The sequence below is a fragment of the Dermacentor albipictus genome, chromosome 6, assembly GCF_038994185.2.
Source record: "Dermacentor albipictus isolate Rhodes 1998 colony chromosome 6, USDA_Dalb.pri_finalv2, whole genome shotgun sequence".
In the NCBI taxonomy this organism is placed as follows: Eukaryota; Metazoa; Arthropoda; class Arachnida; order Ixodida; family Ixodidae; genus Dermacentor; species Dermacentor albipictus.
The window spans coordinates 75,123,582-75,150,959 of record NC_091826.1 but is presented as its reverse complement, the minus strand read 5'-3'; the positions used below and the strand labels follow the sequence as shown (position 1 = coordinate 75,150,959).

The 27,378-nt window shown below is 46.5% G+C and overlaps 1 protein-coding gene across 2 annotated transcripts in view; it reads left to right on the top strand.

The window, feature by feature from the left end:
* LOC135897124 (calcium-activated chloride channel regulator 1-like) overlaps window positions 1-27,378 on the top strand; it is a 594,363-nt gene that overhangs the window by 215,275 nt on the left and 351,710 nt on the right. The gene's annotated exons all lie outside the window — the stretch shown is intronic.

The following is a 27,378-nucleotide window of genomic DNA, read 5'->3' as shown; positions in this document are numbered from 1 at the left end:
TTATGCAGGGGACATATGGTATTGAAGCCCATCTTTCGGGGGGTCCAGGGTGGGTGGGTACTGCGCAAGCCAGCTGGCACCCTACTGTGTCAATGGAGAACTCAGGGTATCCACAAGCCATCAATTCCCAGTGCACAAGTGAATTGTCTGCCATGTGGTCTTCTGCTGTTGCGCACACATTTTTCACCCAACAAAGGAGAGAGCAGACAACAGACCTTTTTTGCGAAGCAGGGTGCACCAGTGTGTAGTTGAGGTAGCGCCCCGTGTGAGTTAGCTTCCTAAACACCTCGAATAACAGGTTTGGCCCTTTACGTTGCACGAGGCTGTCCAAGAATGACAGTTGGCCTTAAGATTCCAATTCTATGGTTAACTTAATTGCTGCTTGCATTACTGTTTAAGTGAGACGTGAAGAGGTGAACATTCTGTTGTTGCAAAACTCTGAAACAGTGGGCATATCTGGAGAAGACCTTAGGTGTCGATTAAACGAACTAACCTTGAGTTAAACCTCGACCTCTTCACGGCTCACTTAAACAATATGCAAGGAAAATTAGGTTCACCATAGAAGTGGAATGTGAAGGTCAACTGCCATTTTTGGACACCCTTGTGCCACGCGAGGGGCCAAACCTGTTATTCGAGGTGTTTAGGAAGCTAACTCACACAAAACGCTACCTCAACTACACATTGGTGCACCCTGCTTCGCAAAAGAGGTCTGTTGTCTGCTCTCTTCTTCGTTGGGTGAAAAATGTGTGCACAACAGCAGACCACATGGCAGACAATTCACTTGTGCTGTGGAAATTGATGGCTTGGGGATACCCTAAGTACTTCATTGACTCAGTAGGATGCCAACTGGCTCACGCAGTACCCACCCACCCTGGACCCCCCCAAAAAACGGGCTTCAATACCGTACATCCGAGGCATAAGCGAGACCCTTGCTCATGTGGAAGAGCACGGCAGGAAGAACAAATCCTGACAGGCTTGCCAACTGTCACGAATTTCAGTGCTCCAGGAATGGACAGAGACGCAATGAAAACATGTTAAATATTTTTCCCAAGACAACATAACCCAAAACAAATGGACAGCAAAGTAAATGCGCACAAAATAAACCCTGTACACAAAAGAGATATTCACAAAACTAGGTATATGATAAAAACAAATTAGATATTATCTGTATAATGTTTATAGTCTGACTGGCCAAGTGACATAGTCACCAAGAATTGAATGTTCTGACTGTCAGAGTAGCAGTGAACGTCGGCATGGAGTGGTACAAGATGTCAGTCTGCGTAGCTCCAACAGAGCATAGACATAGACCTTCATTGTGAGTGACGAGGTTGTAGCGCCCTTACGAGACTTGCATTGCACAGGACGCAGTCTGTACTAGTCGGGCATTGTGTGGCTGACGTGGTCAGGTGATTGTGGCACTGGACAAGGCCGGTTACAGCAGTGTAGCGTTGGGCCGGGGTTGCAGAGCATAGTCATGGCGATGTAGTCAGGTCTTGGAAGCTGTTGTTGGCCAACTCTTGGATGTCCTCTCGTCTGCCCGTGGTCCCAAGCTACTACTTCCCATCTCCAAAGCACAGCTAGAGATACGACTGCTGTGCTTCTCATCCATGTCAGCAATGCGCGCTCCTTGATTTTCCTCCGACACTTCACATGCTTCCTCACCTCATGTATCCATTCTCCATTTCACTGACCAATGTCGTCTGCTCCACATTATCGCACATGCTCTGCCGGTGACTCGTGACAGTGTGAAAAGGGAAAGCATGGCAGCAAACATATCCACGTGTCAGTCAGCACTGTGTTTGTCTTTTGTTTTATCTCATCTGTTGGTACTGTTCCTTGCCAAGGTGGTTTGTATTGAACATATGAAAAGAGTGCAGTGCAAACCGGAAAAGATATAGTACCCCGGCTTGAATGGAAGCATACTCCTTGACTTCAGTTGCCCAAATGGCCAGGAGTGTACACCTTGAGACACTAGTTTATGGCATTGTAGGTCTTGAAGGCCGTGGAATTGGCTAACATGGCTAACACTTTTCTGCATGCTTCACTTGATGATTCTCGTAAACCGCAAGTATTCTCAGCATTATGTTCAAATGCCTCATGCCATTTTAATGTGATATTTAACATGCCTTCCTTCTCTGCTACTAGTGCACCTTTTATTTCGTTGCTTATATGTACCTTTTATTTACTTATTAGTTGTGTAATATCTGCAGTGTCGTCTTACAGCGACACTGTTACGAGGTGTTTCACAATGGTTACAGTCTATATTCTTTTTTTTATTTATGTGCAATATATGCAGTGCCATTGAGGCTTCCAACATCTTATGTGATGCTGTTAAGAAATGTTACACTGTGGATACAGCTGCATTAAATGTAAATGCAATGCTGGTTCGGAGCCTTGAACTTGTTTTGAAACATAATTATCAACAATTATAAAATAAAAGTTACCTGCATATACCTTGTTTGAATACGTAGCTTATTTGCACGGTTTCTTAATAATTCATAATTTTTGTTGCTCGCGTTTTATTATACTGGCTTTGTGTTAAGTCAGCAAGGACCTTATATGGCTGCTGCCGTAAAAGCAGATGCCAAGCTGCTGCTAGTCTGCATGCAGGCTATCACTAATACAACCAGCCTTGACCATGCTCGAGCGCAGCAGCACTTGCTGTGTATAAGCAAGGCTGTGAGCCAGCAATCAGGTCCCTTATTCCTCTAAAGGGTGTGAGAAATCTCTTATAACAATGTTGTCAGATTGGCACAGTAAAACTTCATTTGGGCCTAGTTGGTACATAATTCTGAACTTGATGTTACAGTGCAAACACCTAAGACGAACCACAAGAAGCGCCAGTGTGTATCGTGTCTTTTTGTGGTTTGTCTTAGGTGTTTGCACTGTAACGTTAAGTTCAGATTGGCGCACTTCTCTGAAAGATTTTTTTTTTTACTTTTTATCCTTCCCAAGATGTTGTGGAATGAAGCTTCCAAAAGTTGTCATCTCAACTAGTCCACATGTTCTTTTATGATGCGGTCTGCAGCACTGCCTGTTTTTTGCCTTTAATCGTCAGAAGTGAGCCCAGGCGGTGGTTCTGAGGCTCTGTAAGCCTTCTTGCACCAGCAGCATTGTCTAGGTGGAATATCAGTAAGGAAGCTTGGATGATGGCCATCAGAAGCCCACTTATCATGATTCCGCCACATTTGTTGGTTTTCTTCAGACTGCTTTTTTTTTCAATGTTAATGTGTTAAGAAATTTAGGCGTGGTGTATGTTCGGAGCTAAGGACTTGATCCACCGGCTTCAAAGTTCCTAGAGTCAGTCTGTGCAAGGAATTGTGAGGCGGTGCTGCTATTAAGGGCATTCACTTTCACCCGCTCTTAAAATCGGGGTACAATACAATGAACATTTTACCATCCCTTACGACTCTCTCTTAGCCACTATGTTTGCCTTTCAGTAATATGGGGGAAAAAAGCAAAGCTGAACTCTGCTTTATTTAGTCCACTCTGCCAGCTTGTCACAGTAAAAATGGCTCTGTTAGTGCCTACCAGAACTTTCATTCTCCTAATCATTTAATTTTTAAGTGCAATAAGTGTTTTGGCGTCTTCTCAACTTTTTGCTGCTTTAACACTTGCACATGTCAATATCAATGAGAAATGATGTCCTCTTTACCTTTTGTAGTACAACAGTCTATATTTGTCGGAGAATGCACTGTTATAGCTATGTTATTTCTACAATGACTGTATTGCACCTTGTTCAGGCACTTGTGGCTGATTTCCATGTATTTTTTATGTACTTCATAAGGTCTTGGCTTAAACCTGCAGCTGGATGAGTTGCTTTCTATTCTTACTGTTTGGTTTGTGCTGATAACACATGGGCAAGAAATAATCAAAAACCAGTTGAGAGATTGTGCTTGCGTCGTCCATTTCTTCCTTGCCGCTGCTTATGCAATAAATTTATTTTCTACAAAGAACTACTTTGCTTACTTTTGTTTGGATCTTCTAGCTTGCAAACCAATATATTGTGTATTTCTCAGTGTGGAAAATCAATATTGAAAATTCTTAAATTGGCATACTAGCCGAGTCATGTGAACAGATACTCCCATATGTTGCTGTAAAACCTCCATGATCAAATTAAAAAAGTATTCCCATAGCTTCCTGCAAAAGCTCCGTGATGGATGTAAACACATGCTCCCATAATTCTCTGCATAAGCTCCTTGATGGAGGTAAACATATACTCCCATAGTTCTCTACAAAAGCTCCGCGATGGAGGTAAACACGTGCTTCCATAGTTCCCTGCAAAAGCTCTTCGATGGAGGTAAACAGTTACTCCCATAGTTCACTACAAAAGCTCCGCGATGGAGGTAAACACGTGCTCCCATAGTTCCCTGCAAAAGCTCCGCGATGGAGGTAAACATATATTCCCATAGTTCCCCGCAGAAGCTCCGTGATGGAAGTAAACATATACTCCCATAAGTACCTCCACAACCTCCGCGATGGAGGTAAACATATATTCCCATAGTTCCCTACAAAAGCTCCGCGATGGAGGTAAACACGTGCTCCCATAGTTCCCTGCAAAAGCTCCGCGATGGAGGTAAACATATATTCCCATAGTTCCCCGCAGAAGCTCTGTGATGGAAGTAAACATATACTCCCATAAGTACCTCCACAACCTCCGCGATGGAGGTAAACATATATTCCAATAGTTCCCCGCAGAAGCTCCGTGATGGAAGTAAACATATACTCCCATAAGTACCTCCACAACCTCCGCGATGGAGGTAAACATATATTCCCATAGTTCCCCGCAGAAGCTCCGCGATGGAAGTAAACATATACTCCCATAAGTACCTCCACAACCTCCGTTCAGCAGCGGAGTAAAACTTTTACTCCGCCTACCCGGTGTAAATTTACCTCCCATCAGGGAATGCGCTAGAGGACAAGTCATTTACTCCCATCTCAGATCATTTTTGCTAACAGTGTGCTAGGCGCTGCCCCCGGAGTGCCTCCTTCTTCTGGCATGTCGAAGACGCGGTCACAGCTGATGGCGGGAGGCCGGCAAGTCGACGGCTTTGACGAAGGTGCGGCAGTGCCGGTTCCGTTGTTGTGAGCGCTACCCAGCACCTCCACCACTTTTTTACGCGCGCGATGGAGACTGTTTAGCACCCTTACGGATGAATGGGGTTGTTTACTTTAGGTCTATATATATATATATATATATATATATATATATATATATATATATTCCATTATCCATTCTATTATTCCATTATTACGTGAGTATAAGACACAGCTGTTATACATTTTTCTCTTGAGGGATAATGGCAACAATCATCCCTCAAGAGCAAAATGTATAACAGCTGTGTCTTACCAGTACTCACGTACGGGGCAGGAACCTGGAGGCTTACGAGCAGGATTCTACTTAAGTTGAGGGCGACGCAACGAGCTATGGAAAGAAGAATGCTCGGTGTACCGTTAACGGATAAGAAAAGAGCAGATTGAGTGAGGGAACAAACTCGAGTGAAATACATCTTGGGTGAAATCAAGAAAAGAAATGGGCATGGGCTGGACATCTAATGAGGAAGGAAGATAACCGATGGTCACTAAAGGTTACGGATTGGATTCCAAAAGACGGGAAGCATAGCACGGGGCGGCAGAAGGTTAGGTGGGCGGAGGAGATTGGGAAGCTTGCAGGGACGACATGGCCACGATTAGTGCATGACCGGGGCAATTGGCGAAGTATGGGAGAAGCCTTTGCCCAGCAGTGGGCGTAACCAGGCTGATGATATATACATATATATATATATATATATATATATATATATATATATATATATATATATATATATATATATATATATATGTATATATATATATATATCATAAAGGCCCGCATCGCAATGAAATGCCTCGAATAAAAAGAAGCCTTGTTATTGCAATATCGGCCGATATGTGCTCTTCATCACAGGCAAATTCGCGAGGACACTCAATAACAAATACAGTACAGGTAGGTTCTTGCGACGCAGGCCGTGAAACCCAACAGTATACGTACAAAAATCTTCACACGACGCTATATCTGCTCAATCGTCAAACTTAGCTATCGTGTGCCAAAGCGCGAAGCCCATGAGACATCGACGTATACATTACACATGTACTATAATTGCGGGAATGCCGGTATAACGCAGAATTTCTTGCCAGGAAACTACTGAGAAAACACCAACTTTCAATGTTTTCATAATTGTGTGCTCATTCAGTCATAGCAATCAAGGCGGGTGGCACAGTAGCACTGAGCTTAGTGTCACATATTACCTCCCCCCCCCCTTCTTGTAGCGTCTGGATTGGATTGGCGCTGCTCGCTAAGTTCTTGCGCGCTTTTCCGAGCGCGGATTGGTTTGCGCGTGGATCGGTATAGCGTAAAGCTATTCCGTTCTGTTTCTATTCCAAAATGGCCGATACCGCTCGCTCATTGGTCGAATTTTTTGATGCCACGCCCATTTTTCCTGCCTGCCAAGTGACGTCAGGAATGCTCGAAAACTGCCACGTCAAAGTGGCGTTTACGCACTCATTCTGCTAAATGATGCCGAACAAACCCGCCAAATTCGTCGAATAACCGGCGAGTTCCCCGTTCCGCTAGTAATAGAAAACAATGGCGGCCTTTTTCATTGCGTTAGCGGCGGCGGCGGCTCGCCAGCCCGGGCGCGGGAGGAGAGAGCCCGAGGATGCGTTTGACATGCGTCTGGATGCCTTTGACATGACGATCTGTTTCGGCGGCATTTTCGCCTGAAGAAAGAAACTGTGCTGTGGCTGTGCGAAGAAGTGGCGGAGGAACTCGGAGGCGTGAGAAAAACGGCGCTGTCGGTGGAGCGACAACTGTTGTGCGCGTTGCGTTTCTTCGCAACGCGCAGCTTTCAAGCCTCGGTAGGGAGCGAGGAGACGATCGGCGTGATGCAGCCTGCGGTCAACAAGTGTGTGCGACGCGTGGCGGAGGCAATCGTCCACGCCGAGACCCGCAACAAATTGGTCCATTTCCCGAGGACGTCGGAGGAGAAGGCGGCTCCATTCCCGGCTCCATTCCCGGCGTCATGGGATGCGTAGACGGCAGCCTTATAGCCATCATCGCCCCGAAGGGCGAGCAGAAGGCGGCATTCATGTGCCGCAAAGGCTACTACGCCCTCAACACAATGTTCGTAAGTTTCTTAATTTTTGTCTAATTCGCCCGTCATAGCAACGCGTGGCTTATGCTGTGCGCGCTCTCGTCAGGTCTGCGACGAAGGCATGCGGATCCTCGTCGTCGACCCTCTGCTACCGGGGTCAGACCACGACGCCCACGTCTGGAGAACTACGTGGCTGCGTCGTCGGTTCCTGAAAGGGCATATTACCAAGGCCGGTGAACACCTCCTCGGTGAGCAGCGGGAAAATTTTGTACAGTTGCAGTTCTGGCAGCATGCAGGAAAGCGTGCTCGCACCGCAAGAGAATATTGAAGCCCCAACCCCTTATGTTATAGACAGGTTATTAAGTATAGGCGAGATGTAGCAATTTTTCAATAGTATCTGCACAAAACAAAGTGACAACACACCTGCGCTGTGCTTTAAACTAATTTTTAATATGAGTGTACAGTGCACGCGATGTCACATTCTTTTTTACACTGATAGTCTTTTGTGAATGAAGGCTACACAAAGAGTTGCCTTGCTGCAAATAGGGATGCTACTATGTCCCAGCTATTGGTATCTGTGATCACAGCTGCGTCAGGTGCTCAGCCTGTATATTCTTTTATTGCAGCCTTTCTGTAGTAGGTGCATTTTACATGAACCATACTTCGCCTACTAAACTTTGTGCAGATTTCATACCATGTTTTATAATCCTGCAGGTCGCAGCGGCTACCCGCTCAAACCATGGCTCCTGACCCCAGTCACAGGCCACCCTTCCATGCACACTGCAGAAGGTAGGTACAACACTGCACATGCTGCCATGCGGTCCGTGTGGAGCGGTGCATTGGGCTTCTGAAGAGCCGCTTTTGCTGCCTTCAGTGGTACCGCGCCCTCTACTACGAACCAGACCAGTGTTGCACAACTTGTCTCTTGACGAAGGTGGCGTGTTGGATGATGTTAGTGATGAGAGCAGCAGTAGTGACGATGAAAGTGGCAACCCCTCCCCACACAGAGTTCCCCGAGTGAGGGCAGCACGCATAATGTACCTGAAAGGCTGTGCTACCCGGGATAATGTCATTAGCTCCTTCGGCACGACACGGCAGCAGCACGAGCACTACCTGAAAAGGGTGCGAAGGCGGCTGCGTCGACAGCAGCACCGACAGCAGCAATAAACACGTGCCTGACATTGCAGGCAGTTGTTTATTACTGCTGTCTACACACCTAATAGAGAGCAGGAACCAATGTGAAGAAATTTGTGCAATTAGTGGATAGCGTGCTGTTTTTTTATCGAATCTGCTCAGTCATAACCAGCGTTTTCACGTGTCCTCTGCCAGTGAGTTGTCACTACCGGAGATGATTGCATCATTCCACTGTGACACTACATGAGAGCCTTTTATTTAGTACCTGTGGATAGAGCACTTTGTGTTCATCAGCAGAATGTTGTAGTCACTTCTCTGGGTAACTGAAGCTTGCCAAATGATTTGCTGCTGTTGCTTCTGTCATCACCGACACTGTCAGCGCCATCTGCACTGTGCACGGGAGCATAATGGTCTTCGTCTTCTCGCTTCTTATCTAGGTTGCTGCCAAGCATAACACTTCTCGCTCCATCATGTGTACTGTTCTCACGCACCTTGTAGGCCTTGCGCTGTTTTGCCACTCAGGAACCACACAATTCCTGGACATAAGGCCAAGTTATGCCGAAAACGATCGCCTGGCATGTCAAGCGCGTTATTCTCCATTGGGAGAGTGTACATATATAAATAGCTCTGAAATTGAAGGAACACAAATTGTGTGTATTCATTTCAAGTGTCACTTGCATTGTTTAAACTCGCTTATTTATATCTGCATTGTAAATAAAACCATGTGACCCATTTTCAATGCCATCTTTCATCAAAGCAAATGGCAGACAAGTACACAGAGCACGGCTTCATGGCGCCAAAATAGCCGTGTGATGTTCGCTACATAGGACCCAGCGCACTACCAATGGGCCGTTGGCAGATGTTAAATTGCATAAATATGACACGAGCATATTGATGTTTTTTTAACTCGCGGACAACCATTTATCTTCATCCAGCAACTTAACAGCAAGAAAGATGTCTTGTCTATTATGTAGTTCGCATGTTTGTAGCACAACATAGTTTCTTTTCAATGACTAGTGCTGTAATAAGACCATAATATAAAACAGCCATCACATGCTTTTAAGGCACGACAAGTGTGAAAATGTTTGGCACTTCAACGGTATTTCATATAACGGCTGCAACAGCAGCCTGGCAGTGAATATCAAAATAGTGGCCACATCGATGGCTCAATTAAGTGTGTCACAAACTGTGCTCAAATACAATGGGGACTAGACTGTATTGCTATCATAGGTAACGACACCTGAAATATCACAATAACTATCGCAAGTAACAGGCGCTTGGTGTTAACAAAAATTTCAGTTCGGCCACTCTGCATTGCATAGGCACGAATGTTTTGACATTCCAAACATGAAGTACATATGACATCAAAATTCATTTCCAGTTATCACAGCATTGTAGTTAAGTGCACCTGTATGTGTGCGAGACAATGTCGTAGTTGCCGTAAAAGTGATTGCATAGTGTATCTTCCTTGGAAGAACGGCGCACATTGAAACATATCATCAACAGCAAAACAAAAGTGAACAGCTATCGAAAATATGGCACAAATTCTATATATAAGTTATAACGTCTCACGTGGACAAATAAATATACACACGAAAAGAAATGAACTTGCGGAAAAAGTATGATTAGGAACAGGAATGCGAAAATACGGCAAAAATTCTACATATAAGTTATATAACGCCTCACTTCGACAAACATGCACTGCAAATGTAAATACAAATAAAAGAAATTACCTTGCAAAAAATATGATTAGGGACAGAAATGTACGGAAAACAGTCATATCATCCTTTAGTGCTACATAAAAAAAACGTGCATTCGTGTTTCAAGTGACATCACAGCACTATCAGTCTTCGCTGCCATGGTCACGCATGACCTGCACATCAGTTCACAAGGCTGGCTACAACTCGGCACAACAGCTTGTGAGGACATATGGGCACCACCACCAAATGCTGCAGCGGTGATTTGAACGGAAAGATAGGCAACACTTGTACCTACTAGCACTACAGGATGATATGGGGAAAAAAGCAAAAAAAAAAACTGTCCCTCATGGCTGAGGCGGCTCGCGGAGGTGAGCCAGGAGCTGGCGCAGCACGGTTGCGATGAGGCCAGAGGCCTCTCGCGAACCACGCATCTCTGCTGCCAGCTGCTGCAGGACCTGCGGCGGGTCGCCCTCTGCTCCTCCACCAATCGCTGGTGATGCTGCGAAACAAATTCACTTAGTTACCTGCAGGTTATGCAATGTAAATGTTTGATTTGCACTCTGTGCAAGTGTTGCAGTTTCAGCGAGGTTACTCTTAAGGGCAGCGAGATCATTCACATATGACATGACAAATGACCGTGCAAACGTATGTGGTCTGTTATGTTAAAAACATGTGAAACGTAGCAATCTCACCAAGCTACCTCTGCCTGACAGAAGAGAGTATTGGTGACTAGTTGAATTAGTAAACAAAAGGTGATGATACTGTGGTGATACATGCAACCATGGAAATGTTTTGTAAGTTGCTATGTGTTAAAGAACACCTCAATGGAGATGTATAAACGTGCATGAGCCAATGAGGCAAATGACAACAGATGCCTCTCATGTGTAATATGGTTGTAATGTACATGACCATGGGCACTAATCGCCTCTTCAAAAAATGTCCTGGCCATGTTGTACGCACCTGCCTATTTTGCTGCAGCAACAGCTGGTGGAATTTGGCGGCCTCCGCATTTGCTGCCTCAGCGAGCTGCCCCTGCCGCGCATACTCGGCGGCTGCTCTGCAGGCCGCATCCTCCAGTGGCTGTTGGCGGAGTGGCCTGCGGGGCTGCTGCCGAGCTGATGGTCCCTAAAAATAAAATCAGTAAACAGGATAAAAAAATTTTGCTCCGTCCTGCGTAGAGATTTTACTGGTTCGTTATCAGGTGAAAGCTCAGAAAAATAATTCCAGCAACACACCGTTCACAAAATGAACAGTAATTTGCATAAACAAAAAGGCACTACACCATCATAAAATATTACACTGATAGTACTTTCAGCTTGTACACTACACAAGCTGCATTACAAATGGTGTTAATAGTCAGATTATTGTTCCATTTTGCAGTGACATTTAGGCAGGCACTTTTTGTTTCTCATGTGAATAATATAAATACACAATTTCTGTTTAAAAGGTCTTAACAGATACTGCTTTGCTGCTTTGAGTGATGTGTTCGCATTGCAATAGCTACTGAGGTGCCTTACGTGCAGTGCCACTTGTCCCCAGCTCCGTCCCGACGGAAACGTGGCCAGCTGCGGGTGGGGCAGGGGGCACTTCGGCATCAGGCCTCTCCACACTGGAGGAGTGCTCCTGGAACAATAAAGTGCAGGACATAATGTGAATAAGTTCCATCAACGGGTTGCAACGTCTATTTCACTTACAGTTTTTAAATCAGAAAATCCGTAATCCAGCATGTGACATACTAGTGATTTAGAGCTTTGGCAACTCGTTGCTGATGCTTTACGGATTACCGAGCCATGAAATCCATAACAAGGTGTTTCTTAACGGCATTGCTTTAACAGCAGTGGGGCAGCATTTCCATTCTTGCAAAGGACGGATATCATGTGCTGGCAGGTGTGTTGAATTGAAAGAAAACACACACAAGCACACAACGGCAAAATATTCAGCATGGTGTAACTGCCCGACATTGGTACACATAGCAACGATTGCTGCGCACTTTGGCGTCATCCGCGAGGAAGGCCACCGGAGCGGAAGCTGGGCCGATTCGGCCAAGCACGTCGAGCACGCGGCCCTCCAGGCCGCCCAGCTTCCCGCCTCCCGTCTTCCTGCAAATGCATGAACACCGTGAGCTTATACGTTCCGGAGATGTTGCTAGCCACGGGCTCACCTCTTCTCGGCGCCCACCTGCGCCGCGATCTTCCGGCAGTCATAGTATAGCCGGGCCCAACAGACGCGCCAGCGCCGGGCTGCTTTGACTGCAGGACCGATCGCGTTCAGGGCTGCGGCAATCTCCTCCCACAGGGCTTTTTTCTTTACCAGCACTCATACTTGGCGAGAGGCTTGTGGCGCCTCTCGCCAAGTATAGATGCTGCTCGATGAATTCAACCAACATAGTGGCCTGCGCAGCCGAAACTCGCGCGCTTTTCGGTGGAGCCGCCTATTCTTCTTCGCTCTTAATTTTCGCCGGACCAAAGCGAATTAATACCAGCAAATCGTACCGTTTCAGATATCACTATGCCTTTAAAACATAACGGTTACGTTCATTTAATGTGTTATTTTATCACGCTATAAGTGTTACGTTAAGTTTAACACAAGGGAATAACAAAAAACAACATTTTCTCGTGCAGGTTATATCCAGAAGAAGTATCTGTACCGCCCACACGGGGGAAGGTATCACTGCGCAGGAGTGTGTGGCAGAGAACAAAAAAATGAGCCTCTGTTAAAGACCACCTTAGATCTAAATCAGAACCTACATTCGGGGATAGTTGCGATCGTTTATAGAAAACGTTTACTTACCAGCTATCTGTTGAGATGCCCTCCAACCTTCATCGATTCTTCCGTATCCTATGCGAATAAAAGGAAAAGTGAACACCATGCGAACACCGCAGATGTTCAGATGCTACTGCTCAGTCAATAAGCATAAGAAAGAATGACGCGTTTATCACCGACCCTTTCACACTCTTCATGATGTTCACAGCTGATGTGACAGCTGAAACATGTCACAGGAGAAGATATCTCTGTCAGACAGGTTTCAGTTGTCACAACAACGGGAAAACAAGATAAAATATTGTTAGACAACTGCTCGGGCATCTTGGCAGGAAGATCTGGGGCGTTTTGATAATAGATGCCCAAATGAAACAATGGGTCAACTTTGGTCACCAGAGTAGCACGAAGCCTGCCAATGTGCAGCAGCAGCAGCAGCAGCAGCAGCAGCAGCAGTAGTAGCAGAGGCAGAAGCAGCAGTAGTAGTAGCACTAGCAGTGGCGCTAGCAGTAGTAGCAGCAGTAGTAGTAATAGCAATACTATGAGTTGTAGCAGCAGCACCAGTACCAGTAGTAGTAGTGAGTGTAGTAGAAGCAGCAGTAGTTGTAGTAGGAGTAGCTGTAGTAGTAGGGGCAGTAGCAGCAGTAGCAGTAGTCGTAGTAATAGTAGTAGCGGTAGCAGTAGTAACAGTAGTAGCAGCAGTAACAGTACCCTTAGCACTTCCAGCAGTAGCCCCGCTGGGGCGTCTGCGCAAGCAGGCGTTTGGCGTGTCGCGACACCACGTACCTGAGCACATGACGGTTGGCCCCTCCCGCGTGTAGCCGTGCGTGGCTTAGCCGTGTCCGGGGAAAGGGGGATCCTGGGGGTTTAGCCGATGCCGGGTGTTTGGACCTTTAAGGTCCCTCGGCGGAGGCAACACACTCCTTTGGCCTCTGCTTCACGTAGACGGCACCTCCGGACTGACACACCCGGGGGAAATCGGTAGTTGCCTTTTCCTGTCGCTGTCTCCCTCCAGCCTTCGTCTTTCTCTTACTTTTCATCTTTCCTGTCTTCTCCCAGCTTCCGTTTACTTCCAATTTTACCAGGCAGCAAGCGTTAACCTTGTGTGATTAACCAACCTAGGTTATCTCATATTTGGTTATAGTGATAACGTACAGCTGGCGTTTGCAGGACCTGTTTTTACAGTCCCTGTAACGTCCCCTTGTAGGGCTCCACGGTGGGTGGCTGGCGTTATTGCGGAAAAAACATTGTATGGCTAGTTCCTTCCCTCCCCTCCCAGATTGCCCTCAGAAAAGAGGGCGCACCAAAGATATATTTCAGTTTTTTGGACGACAAAGACCCAACTTCCCATTATTTCACGTCAATCATTAGGAAAAGTCAGATAAACAAGTACGCACAATCTCCCCATTTCTAGTTTCGAAGTCTTTAACTGAGGCTCTTGGTCAAGGTTACAAGGCATCAAGGATGGCAAGTGGAGATCTCCTTTTGGAGCTCCGTGATCTGAAACAATTCGAAAAGTTACCCAATCTAGTGTCTTTTGGGGACTTTCAAGTGGCAGTGACTCCGCACCGCACTGTGAAAACTACACGCGGCGTTGTCTCAGGTGATGACCTGCTTCACCTGACAGAGGCAGAGCTCCTAGAGGGCTTGAATGAGCAAAATGTTGTTAATGTGAAAAGAATACAGATGAGGCGCGATGGTAAAGAAAATGCGACCAAACACCTAATTCTTACCTTCAATTCGATTGTGCTGCCGGAATCAATCGAGGCCGGATACATAAAGCTCCCTATCAGGCCTTACATGCCCAATCCACTGCGATGTTTCAAATGCCAGCGCTTCGGTCACAGTTCGCAGAGCTGCCGGGGCCGCCAAACATGTGCGAAATGCAGTGCCCACGAACACACGTCTGAAGCTTGCGAGAACTCTTTGCATTGTGTAAACTGTTGTGACGAGCACACCACGTACTCGCAGTCTTGCCCGTCTTGGAAAAAAGAAAAAGAAATTGTCACGATCAAAGTGAAAGAAAATACATCGTTCAAGGAGGCACGTAGGCGGGTGGCATGCCTGCCTAACAACACATTTGCCGCAGTGGCGCGTCAGGGGGCAGCGCCACAACGGCCTCCGGCGGCTAACCATCCCACACCCAGTGAGACGGCAGTGACGTCATCCGTCCCCCCTGGTGGCTGCAGCTAGCGCTGCTACGCCAACCCAGCAGATGAGGCCGTCTACCTCCGGGCAGGTGACCTCAAAGGCCTCGTCCAACGTGCCGCGGCCTTCACGCCAAACAAAGCGCTCGGAAGAGCGCCTGTCCAGTGCCTCGCAAGAGGCGATGAACACAACCGCCAGTAAGACGGCGCCACCAGCACCCAAGGAGCGGCGAGGCACTTTCGATCGCTCCAAAAGAGACAAAACTCCCGCCACGGCACCTGAAAAAGGCCCGTGAATTATTCCTTATCTCTTAAACACACAGCACCCAACACATTATCATAATGGGAACACAAATATTACAGTGGAATGTACGAGGACTTTTACGTAACCTCGACGACATTAAATAACTGTTACACAAACGTAATCCAAAGTTGCTGTGTGTTCAAGAGACACACCTGAAACCCACACAATTTTTTTTTTACATCAGTCATAATCTATTGCAAAGACCGTAACGAGGCTAACGCCTCCGGCGGTATTGCAATATTTGCGGAAAAACCTGTAGCTTCTCAGCAGATTTCCCTCCAGACGCCCCTCGAGGCCGTATCGGTTCGGGCAATCCTTTTTAACAAACTGGTAACTGTGTGCTCTTTATACATACCGCCTAACTGTTACCTGAAAAAAACCGATTTCCATAACCTAATTAATCAGCTTCCCGACCCCTACATACTCGTGGGTGATTTTAATGCCCACAACACGATGTGGGGAGATTCGCGATGCGACGCGAGAGGTCGATTAATTGAAAATTTTCTTTTGACCTCTGATGCCTGCCTTTTTAACAAGAAGGACCCGACGTAATACGGTGTCCAGCACAACACATATTCAGCAATAGTTTTAGCAATCGGTTCTTCTTCTCTTCTGCCTCACCTACAATGGTCCGTGATCAAATTGTATGGAAGTGACCACTGCGCCGTAATTTTAAACCTGACAACTTTGCATGAGAACCCTCCGCATATTCCTCCATGGAAATTAGCATCGGCGGATTGGGAGCATTTTAAAGAATCATCTTATTTGTCACCAGATTTTATAAATAATTTTACTATAGATGATGGCATTGCATATTTGACTGCTTTTATTATTCATTTAGCCGAGAAGTTTATTCCACAGACGACTGGTGCTTCACTAAGAAGACGTGTTCACTGGTGGAATGAAGACTGTAGAGAGGCGCGAAAGAGACAACAAGGCAAGGAGCGTATTGCGCAGATCGCCTAATGCCGAAAATCTAATTTACTTTCAACAATTTGAATCACAGGGAAGGCGGACACGGCGTCAGGCAAAGAGAGAAAGCTGGGTGAGGTTCCTCTCCGGCGTCAATTCTTAAACGCAGGAGGCAAAAGTGTGCAGTGGCTTGAGAAAGCTACAAGGGCATCAAAACCATCCGTTGCCTCTGGTGAATGACCAATGGGATACCTTTCAAGACCAGGCAGACTCTCTTGGGAAACACTTTGAGCGTGTATTGAGCTCAATACACTATTCTCAATCATTCCTTAAATACAAAGAAATAGAAGAACTCAAGCCATTTGTTCGTAAATACAGACATGACGAAGCGTATAACCGGCCATTCAGTATTGCCGAATTAAGAGCTGCCTTGATCTCATGCAAGAGCACTGCGCCGAGACCTGACTGAGTCATGTATGACATGATCAAAAACTAGCACTCTGACCCACAAGTTACACTACTGGCACTCTTTAACACTATTTGGGCTGCTGGATACCTTCCACACACATGGAAAGAAGCAATTGTGGTCCCTGTTTTGAAGCAGGGGAAAGACCTATCCCTGGTGGCAAGCTATCTCCCGATAGCTCTTACAAGCTGCATGTGCAAGCTTCTTAAAAAAAATGATTAATCGGAGACTCATGCATTTTATTCAACTCAAAAATACACTTGATCCTTATCAGTTTGGCTTCAGAGAAGACAGGTCGACAACCGATCATCTTGTACGCATTGAAGGATATATTCGTGATTCATATGTACCTAAACGGTTCTCCATATCAATAATCCTTGACATGGAGAAGGCGTATGACAGAGCATGGCGTTACGGCGTCTTCCGAGACTTGTCGGGAATGGGCACCTGCAGAAATATGCTGAAAATAATTGAAAGCTATTTGTTGAATCGCATCTTCCGCGTGAACATCGGCAATGTATTGTCACGACCTTTCACACAAGAAACAGGTGTAGCCCAAGGAGGCATGCTTAGTTGTACGCTCTTTATCGTGAAGATGAACACGCTTCGTGCTTCATTACCACCTGCCATTTTTTTTATTCCATCTACGTAGACGACATTCAAACCGGCTTCAAATCCTGTAACCTCGCAGTATGCGAGAGACAGGTGCAGCAGGGCTTGAACAAGGTTTCCAAGTGGGCAGACACAAACGGATTTAAAATCAACCCCCACGAAAGTTCTTGTGTTCTTTTAACTAAAAAGAGAGGCCTTGTTCCAGATCTTTGTGTCCAACTGTGGGGACATCAAATGCCTATCAACAAAGAACACAAATTTCTAGGTATTATATTTTATGCCAAGCTTACTTTTATTCAGCGCATTAAATATCTAAAGAAGAATGTCTAAGGGCAATGAATTTACTTAAAATTCTATCCCACACAACATGGAGTAGCGACAGGAAGTGTCTGATAAATATGTATAAGAGTCTAATTTGATCAGGATTGGACTATGGTGCCGCTGTATATAACTCTGCCGCTCCGAGCGCACTAAAGATTCTAGATCCTGTTCACCATCTAGGTATCCGCATAGCCACTGGCGCTTTCAGAACAAGCCCGATTGAAAGCTTTTACGCGGAATCAAATGAATGATCTCTCCATCTACAGAGAACTTACATCAGCCTTATATATTTCCTGAAAATACATTCCAATCATCAACATACATGTTTTAACACTGTTAACGATATAACATGTACTAAACTTTTCCATAACCGTCCCTCTGTAAGACAGCCTTTCTCCCTTCGTGTGAGGGAGCTTAGCGATGAAATGCGTGTCCCACTCCTCAAGCTTCGCCTAATGCATCCAACCAAGTTGTCACCGCCTTGGGAGTCGCAGGTCATACAATGTGACATATCCTTTTTAGAAGTAACAAAACACGCACCAGAGATCGAAATATGAACTCATTTCCTAGAACTCTAGAACAAGCACTCCTGCGCAGAGTTCTACACAGACGCTTCGAAGTCTAATGCCGGGGTGTCCTATGCTGCCATCGGCCCAACCTTCTCAGAAGCTGATGTACTACATCCGAAAACAAGTATATTTACAGCCGAGGCCTATGCATTACTGTCTGCTGTGAAGCATATAAGAAAATCAAAACTTCAAAAGTCAGCGATATATACAGACTCCCTAAGTGTCGTGAAGGCCCTGGTGTCACTGTATACACCCAAAAATTCAGTACTTAATGAACTATATTCCGTCTTGCGTAAAGCGTACAGATCTAACCAGCATATCATTATACGCTGGGTGCCTGGCCACAGGAGCATCGAGGGTAACGTTCTGGCGGAAGAGATGGCCACATTAATCGCATCGCAAGCTGTGAAGCCTACCGCTGAGGTGCCTGTCACAGATCTGAGGCCCTTTCTTGCGAAAGAGGCAGCGAGACCACTGGCAACGCATGTGAGATGCGGAAACGAATAATAAGCTCCACCTGATAAAACCACAGTTAGGATTCTGTCCCTCTGTAGCAAATCACCCCGTACAGATGTCCTATTCTGTAGGGCATCTGTAAGTGAACCTCCAACCTGTGGTAGATGCGGGGAGAAGCGGACCGCACTCCACGTCCCCCTGGAGTGTCGGGAAGGCGAATCTGACAGAAAGAGACATTTTTCCTTAGCATATTGACAGCACGTTCCTCTTCATCCTGCAATGTTTCTCGGTCTGGAACCGCTTTTTAATACAGACACAGTCCTAGGTTTAGTCAGAGATGTGGTCTTATATGTTATTAGTCCCATGCATTCGTAGCGCTTCCTCTGTTAGAGGATGCCGCTGGGATAGTTGTACTGTATAGCACATAACTGCGGGCCTTTGTGTTTCAAGGGCTCTGGTGAGGCAGTTGTGCTGTAGCTACTTCTTACATCTTAAATGTTCCGCATACGATATCATTCTTCAGCAGTGTTGTGTAAGGCTCACAGTACTCATCATTAGTGATCGCCATAATCTTATCGCACATAAATTTTACGCACTTTACAGCGACTATTTTTAGGACCCTCTACAGCCACGTCATATCAATTTCGCCGAACTCATTATTAACACCGTCTTGGCGCTCTTTGGCCATACCTTGCGCCACTGAACACATTCATCGTCATCACTAGTAGCAGTAGCATCAGCAGTAGCAGTAGTACTAGAGGGAGCAGTAGCAGTAGTATTAGCACTACCAGCAGCAGCAGCAGCAGCAGCAGTGTTAGTAGTAGTAGTAGCAGTAGTTGTAGCAGTAAAAGCTAAGTAGAAGTAATAGTATTGGAAGTATTGTAACCTAGCCGAAGAATAAGCAAAGAAGGTGCTTCAGAAGACGAAGTGGTGGCTTGGATGAGCTGAAATAAACTATGATGACCGCCTTGATAATAATAATATTTGGGGTTTTACGTGCCAAAACCACTTTCAGATTATGAGGCACGCCGTAGTAGAGGACTCCGGAAATTTTGACCACCTGGGGTTCTTTAACGTTCACCTAAATCTAAGCACACGGGTGTTTTCGCATTTCGCCCCCATCGAAATGCGGCCGCCGTGGCCGGGATTCGATCCCACGACCTCGTGCTCCATCAAGGCGGCCAACCACGGTGGGTTGGCCGCCTTGATGGTCTAGTTACCTGTTCTCTTACACATTTGCGACAGCCGCATATGGAACCTTGTGCTAATCACCTGTGCTGCGCCTGTACTGCGCCGTACGTCGCGTGCGTATATTTGCCATACAAAAATCTCTCACGTGACCTGATCCTAGGTGCTTAGGGACAGAATCGTTTAGTGATTTTTGAGAAGGCGCGATGCTGGCACCAAGTGACGTCGTGGCTTGTTCGTCCTCGACGTGATCGTTCTCTGGACCGGGCGTTGTTTCACATTGCTCGTGTGATTGTGCGTGCGTTGCTTGTGCATTGGTTGTAGGTTCTGTGTTACTTGGTGGAAAGCCGTGAGTAGTGGCGGTGCGGCAGTGCGGCTTCGGCCTCAATGAGCTCTGGCAGTATGAAATCTGCATTGTGTGATCAGTGCTTTCTTGAAAACCCGGCGGTGGTTACAATTGAAATATTGAAGTGGCCTAGCGCCTCGGCAGCGAAGCTCCGCGAGCCGTGATGTGGCATCGCCATGTCCGACTTTGCTTAACGGACATCGAGGAAAGTGCTGCTCGCTGCAAGTCATGTAAATGCAACTGCGTCGACCACCCACTGTTCAGCGCTGAATGTGTATTTGGTGTGCTGTTCTTGAAATGAGTGGTGCGGCCGTGCAGCGGCGGTGGCGGAGGAGCAGAGTGGCTTAGGGGATCCGTTTGCGCGTTCGCAGAAGTGGGCTCCCGTCTTGGTGTCATTACCGGCTGTCGCGAGATTGTGGCATGCAAGCTCCTTCCCTAGTATGAAGTCTACGACGCTAACACACAGCATGTCCAAGTTTTTCCGTGTTTTATGTCGCATGACGGCCGAGTTGAAAATGAGACATATGTCTGTGTTCTTTGCGTTTGATAGTAAAGTATTTAGCGCGCACAGTTGACAAGGACAGAGTGAAGGGGGACACACGAGCACTTCACTCTGTCCTTGTCAATTGTGCGTGCTAAATATTTTACTATGAATTAGTACCAACTCGCTCAACTATCTGTTCTGCTGCAGCTCTTTGCGTTTGTGTGTTGTAAATTACTTTCTGTTGTGGAAGTTCTGGGAATCTTATTACGCAAGGAGTGCGAACGTAAACATAAACGCATATGTGTGCTGAAATTTTGAATTACCCATAATACCCCTTACGACTGATAAGTGGGCTACACGGCCTGTGTGAATCAGCTACCGTATGTTTCAACGCTCTTCCGTGTGGTAGACTGATGCACGGTGCGCGTTTATTTCTGTACTGTTGTAAAAACCATTCGTTTATTCACTGAATACAAATGTACGGCTTCTTCGCCGCAGTAGATTTTAGTGACGCGATGAAGCATACTAAATGTGAGAGGGGGCCGCTATCAGCCAGCATAGTATGTCCACTTAGGCGACCTGAGGGGCGGTAGGTGCGCGAGTGTATGATTAAAGAACTCTTATTTTGTCCAGTGACAGTGGCCCCTTTTCACTTTTACTATGCTTCACGGCAGTACATTGCTTAGGCTTCACCGCAAATTATTAGTGTTTTGCGAGAAAGATGATCGTAAAAAGCCTAATTATGCAACGTTTCTTTTATAGCTTGCTACACCGCAATACAGGGGTGTAAATAAGCATCGTGCAGTAAAGCATACTAAGAGTGGAAAGGGCACATAAGTTTACACTGTGCTCATTATTTTCAATTGTGACATAATTTGCAAGTGCATCTGTGCTCGTGGTAAGCTTCATTGACAATTCTTTGTACATTGCAAATTCATATTGCAGGGAAGTTTGCTAAAGCACATTCGACATTATGGTACGTGTTATTCACCTTCAATGCAGGAGCACATACGGATTCTTGCCCCTGCTTTTGGCTGGACTGCACATGCTCTTTGAGAATTGATTCATTTAATTGATTCATTTTTTGATTAAGCACGAGACTAAGCACTGGGTAGGCCAAATATAGATTTGAGTAAACCAAAACGATTTCAGCAGTAAGAAGCTAAAGGGTTTTGGTTTAGAACAGCGGCCAAGTGCGGATATGAAAGAGGAGGAAGAAAAGCCGAGTCTTTCCACTTCAACACTGGGAGGCACAACTCTCATAAATAAATACAACTCTTACTTATTTGACTTTTTAAGGAGATTACCGACTTGCGTTGGCAAGTTTTCACTTCAACAAACACTGCATGAAGTAAGCTTCCTGCGCATGTTTCGCCAGCTACTGCATCATTGTTTCACACGAGCGAAACTGCAACTTTCTTTATGCCACAACTTGCCAATTTTGTGTTTTGCAGTAGGATGTTAGCAGCGCTATTAAGGCACCTAAATACTCATGAATAGTAGTAGAGCGAAAAAAATAAAACAAAGCAGTGGATTTTTGTGCATAGACTAGGCATACACCTGGTGCTCTTATGGTTCATTTTTCCCTACCCGCTAAACCATTCTAAACAAGGAAAGTTTATACACAGACCAAAACTAAACCACAGGTATCGTTGGTAAGCAAAGTACATTTATTCAGTGACATTTTCTGCAGCCCTGCTATTGGGCTTTCCTTCCTTTTCAGCTGTGCATGTTTATTAAGAACTGATGAGAGTTTCACAATTTTAACCGTTGAAAGACTTAGCGAAACCTTTTTCTTGTTGGTTTTTCTTGATTTCAGACTCTGCACATTGCATTTTAAGGCCTGTTTTCTGTTTGTTGGCATGTCCTACCCATAAAGAGAAAGCAACATTTTTTACATCATGTCAAGTATGTGGTGCCATAGACTGTTCTTAGAATGGAGTCTTTACCTTTCATTCTTTACAATATTATGTCGGTTTTTTGTGTCCAAGGCCGTTTTGCAGCGTGATTGTAGCATTTTGCTAAATTTTGCCTCTGTCACCCAAGCTTGAAAGATTGCTACCAAGTGCTGGTGGCATGACCCATGTGACATTTATTTTTCAATAAAAGGAATTCTGTCACTTATCCTGTGCACTGGTTGTCTTTTGTATCCTTGAATTGCAATTTGTTGCCTATATTTGCTCTTATGTTGCATTTCAGAATAGGAATGGCTATCATAATTGACATTTAACCATATTGCACACAATGTGAACGATATGCAATTGCAATATATGGCTACCGTAAATATAACAGAAGTTAATAATTCAAGAATGGTGCATTTGCATGGTGGTGCAGCCATGAATTGTGGCTATATGGTACGAGCGCTGCAGGTAGCACTGCTTCTGCAGAATATAGTTCAACTCTACTACTTTCAAACATTATTGTTTTTACCTGCATTTGTATAGCTCCAGTTCCTGTGAAGAACACACATCTGGTGGAAGAGTGGCTTGCACCTGCAGTTGGGTCCAGTGAATAGCCAAATTTCTGCCCGTTTTCATGTTAATGGCATATTAGTAAAGCCAGTCGTTTTTATAGTAGCCTTTTTGCCCAGTGTAAAAGCCGCTGCAAGGTGTAAGGATCTCATACACATCTTCAGCTTTGCAGGGGACACAGCATCTGGCACACAGTGTGTCACTGGCCATGTCTTCGGGGCAAGTTGAGTTTGCTCACTTGCAAAGGGAGAACCAAGCTTGTTGGATATGAAGTAAACCGCCTGTATACTCAGTGGCTTTCTTCATTTCGTGTGACGTATGTGGTTATAGCGACCTTTGTTTTAAGCACTTCTTGTCCAGCAGCGGTCGTTCGCTTTTGAAACAGTCAGGATAGCTTTCAGCAAGCTGGACAGGAATAAAACTGAAAACCCAGCAGATGTTAATTGTCACACTTATCATGCGAAGCTTCGTACAGTATGATGAGGGGGTAAATAAATGACGGTGTTCCTCAAGGCCTTGTAGCAGATGTCACGAGTTTGGAGCAACATGATGTATAGCACTGTTTTGATTGTATGCTATAGGTATAGCAGGTGTGACCATGGTTGAAGCGCAGTGCAAGGTCAAGAAAACAAATATCTATGAGCAGCACCCTGATAATGGAGACTCTGGGAAAACTAGTGGGAAGCCTATTGAACATCTGGTTGACCCACTTGCTGGCTCCATCAGGCAAAGTATGATAAAGAGGAGGAAGTCATTAACACATCAGAAGGTTTTTACATACTATCAAAGTCGGTAATGTGGAAAGAAGACGACGCTGATGGTGGTCTTGGGGACGACGAAGAAGTGTTTAGCAGTATCGATGCTTCACGCTTGTTGGCTCAGCCATTAAAAGCCATCCGTAAATAGACGAACGCTTCTTCCTTCCCGTCATTGGTGGAGGTGCTGGGTACTCACTTGAACAAGACGGAGCTCCACAGCGGACTTAACCTGGCCGCCATGTCATCCGAAGGAGAGAGTTCAACCGCGGCCCCGTCGGCGCCACCGACGGTCATCCTGGCCCAGCCTCGCGACCCTGGCATGTTTTCCGGGATTGACAACGTTGACGTCGATGACTGGTTACAGAATTATGAACGGGTCAGCGCACACAACAGGTGGAATACCACGCTTATGCAGGCTAATAAAATATTCAACCGCAAGAAAAAAGCTCGGGTTTGGCTCGAAAGACATGAAGAAGAGATTACGAGTAGGGACCAGTGTAAACAGAAGCTGAGAGACTTGTTCGGCAAACCCGTCGGCCACCAACGTGCTGCGAAGAAGGACCTTGGGATCCGTGTACAGACGCCCACGGAATCTTACGTGTCGTATATCCAGGATGTCCTCGCTCTTTGCCGCAAACTAGATAAGGATATGGCAGAGGCACACAAGGACAGCCACGTCTTAGAAGGCATCGCGGACGACGCGTTTAACCTGCTTGTTTATAAGAACATCACAACGGCCAATGAGATCATTAACGAATGTCGCCGCTTTAAAGACGCGAAGAGTCGCCGCATAGTTCGACAGTTTACGCGTCTACCTAATACCGCAGCTTTGTCGACGTCCGAAGACATTTGTCAATCGCGTGAGTCCACCTCCTGCGAGAACGTCGTACGTATCGTTCGGCGAGAAATCAAAGCAGCGTCTCCTTGCACGCCAGTCACGCAGTGCTTTGACGACTCCCGGCCGCTTGTGTCCCTCATTCAGTCGGTCATTCGCCAAGAACATGCCAACGTAGGTCTTCCATCCATCTGCTCCGCCAGCCGTCCTGACTTTGCTTCGTCTGCTGCCTCTGCCCCTGTTCACTGGAACCACTGGCTTGCAGCTCAGCTCATCCAAGTGCCACTTCGGTCACCGCCAAACAACCACGCTCGGACACCTAGTCGATTCGTCAGGCATTCTCCCCGACCCCGCTAAAGTTCATGCGGTGCTGAATTTCCCCGTACCAACTTGTGCCAAAGATGTTCGCAGCTTTATGGGCCTTTGTTCTTACTTCCGCAGGTTTGTGGAAAATTTCACCCATGTTGCCCGTCCCCTTACTGACCTCCTGAAGAAAGACGTTCCTTTGTGTTGGGGCGCTGAGCAAGCGTCTGCTTTCTCGCAGCTCATCACGCTGCTTACCACACCTCCTGTTCTCGCCCATTTTGACCCCTCCGCTCCGACAGAAATTCGCACTGACGCCAGTGGCTACGGCATCGGTGCAGTTTTAGCTCAGCGTAAATGTGGGCACGACCGCGTTATCGCCTACGCCAGTCGCCTCCTCTCTCCCGCCGAGCGCAATTACTCGATTACTGAGCGCGAGTGCCTCGCCCTCATTTGGGCGGTTGGCAAGTTCCGACCCTACATATATGGTCGACCATTTAAAGTTACAACCAACCACCACGCCCTTTGTTGGCTTTCCTCTCTCAAGGATCCCACCGGGCGCCTCGGTCGCTGGGCCCTACTGCTGCAAGAATACACATACACTGTGGTCTACAAGTCGGGTCGTCTACATCAGGACGCCGACTGCCTGTTTCATCATCCCATCGATGTACGGGACGGTTTCGTGGATGTCGCACCGATCTGTGTTCTTTCGCTCTCAGCCTTGAAAGACATTGCGCTGAACAACGATGCGATGAGTCGTTACGCCCCATTATCGAACGCCTGCTCTCTGCTTCGTGTGACCCATCCCTTCACATGTTCGTACTACGAACTGCATTCTGTGTCGTCGCAACATGCACCCCCACGGGCCCGAGCTCCTACGCGTCAGTCCGTGTCATCTGCAACAGATTGTACTGCAGCAACTGCATGACGTTCCCACCGCTGGACACCTTGGCGTCACGCCGACCTATGACCGAATTCGGCGACGGTTTTTCTGGGCCCGTCTCAACCGCTCCATCCGGCGCTATGTTGCTGCGTGTGAGTCGTGTCAGTGCGAAAAAGACCAGCTGTGCCTCCTGCCGGACTGCTGGAGCCTTTGGATATACTGGCCGACCCTTTTTTTCGCGTCGGCCTTTATCTCCTCCGACCATTCCCTATATCCAAGGACGGAAATAGGGGGATCGCCGTCGCTACGGACTATAAAACTCGCTATGCCATTACTACAGCCCTACCGACCAGCTGCGCTACAGACGTCGCTGATTTCTTGCTTCACGACGTTATCTTGCACCATGGTGCACCTCGTCAAGTTGTTACCGATAGAGGCAGATACTTTCTGGCCAAAATCATAGACGACCTTCGATCATGTGCTACTAAAGAGAAACTTACTACCGCTTACCATCCTCAAACTAATGGTCTTACCGAACGCCTGAACCACACAATAACTGACATGCTAGCAAAGTATGTTTCCTCCGATCATCGCGATTGGGACAATGCTCTACCATTTGTCCCGTTCGTCTACAATTCCTCGCACCACGACACAGCTGTCTATTCACCCTTCTATCTCCTCTTCGGCCGTGAGCCGACTTTGCCTTTCGAGACTCTACTTTCGACCACACTCGACTCGCCGACAGAGTACACACGGGATGTCATAGCCACAGCGACCCAAGCACGCCAGATTGCCCGCATTCGTCTTTCTGCTTCACAGATACGCCAGAAGTGCCGTTAGGACCAGCACCATCACGACGTGCACTACGAACCAGGCGCCCATGTGCTAGTTTGGTATCCAACTCGGCGTGTTGGTCTTTCGGAGAAATTCCTCTCGCGGTACTATGGCCCTTACCGCATCCTTCGCCAGATGACCCCTGTCACATATAAAGTGTCTCCGCTCGATGCCACGGCGCCTTCACCTCTCTCCGACATCACCCGCGTCAGCCGCCTTAAACCTTACCTTTCTCAGACCGAAGAGCCGCACCAATAAGGTGCTTTTTCCGACGGGGGTGATGTCACAGTCGGTAATGTGGAAAGAAGACGACGCTGATGGTGGTCTTGGGGACGACGAAGAACTGTTTAGCAGTATCGATGCTCTACGCTTGTTGGCTCAGCCATTAAAAGCCATCTGTAAATATTCCAAAAGGACTTCTTCTTGGGCAAGTTGGTGCTTAGATTTCCTAGGTATACTTTGTGGCGCAAAATACATTTCTGGAAAAGGGACAGAAGAAAGAGAGACAGTGAAGCGCCAAACTACCAACTGTTTAATGACAGCCTGAAAAAACGTATAGAAGAAAAATAAAACTTCCGCTCATGCGCAGGGAGCCAAGGTGTGACAGAACAACGTGGTCATGATAACATGCTTTGGATGTAGCACATTTCTGCGGAATATAAAACGATAGATGTATCGCTGACACAATGAGACCCTTTCTTTTTAATATAAAACGCTATGTTAAACAGTTGGTAGTTTGGCGCTTCACTGTCTCTCTTTCTTCTA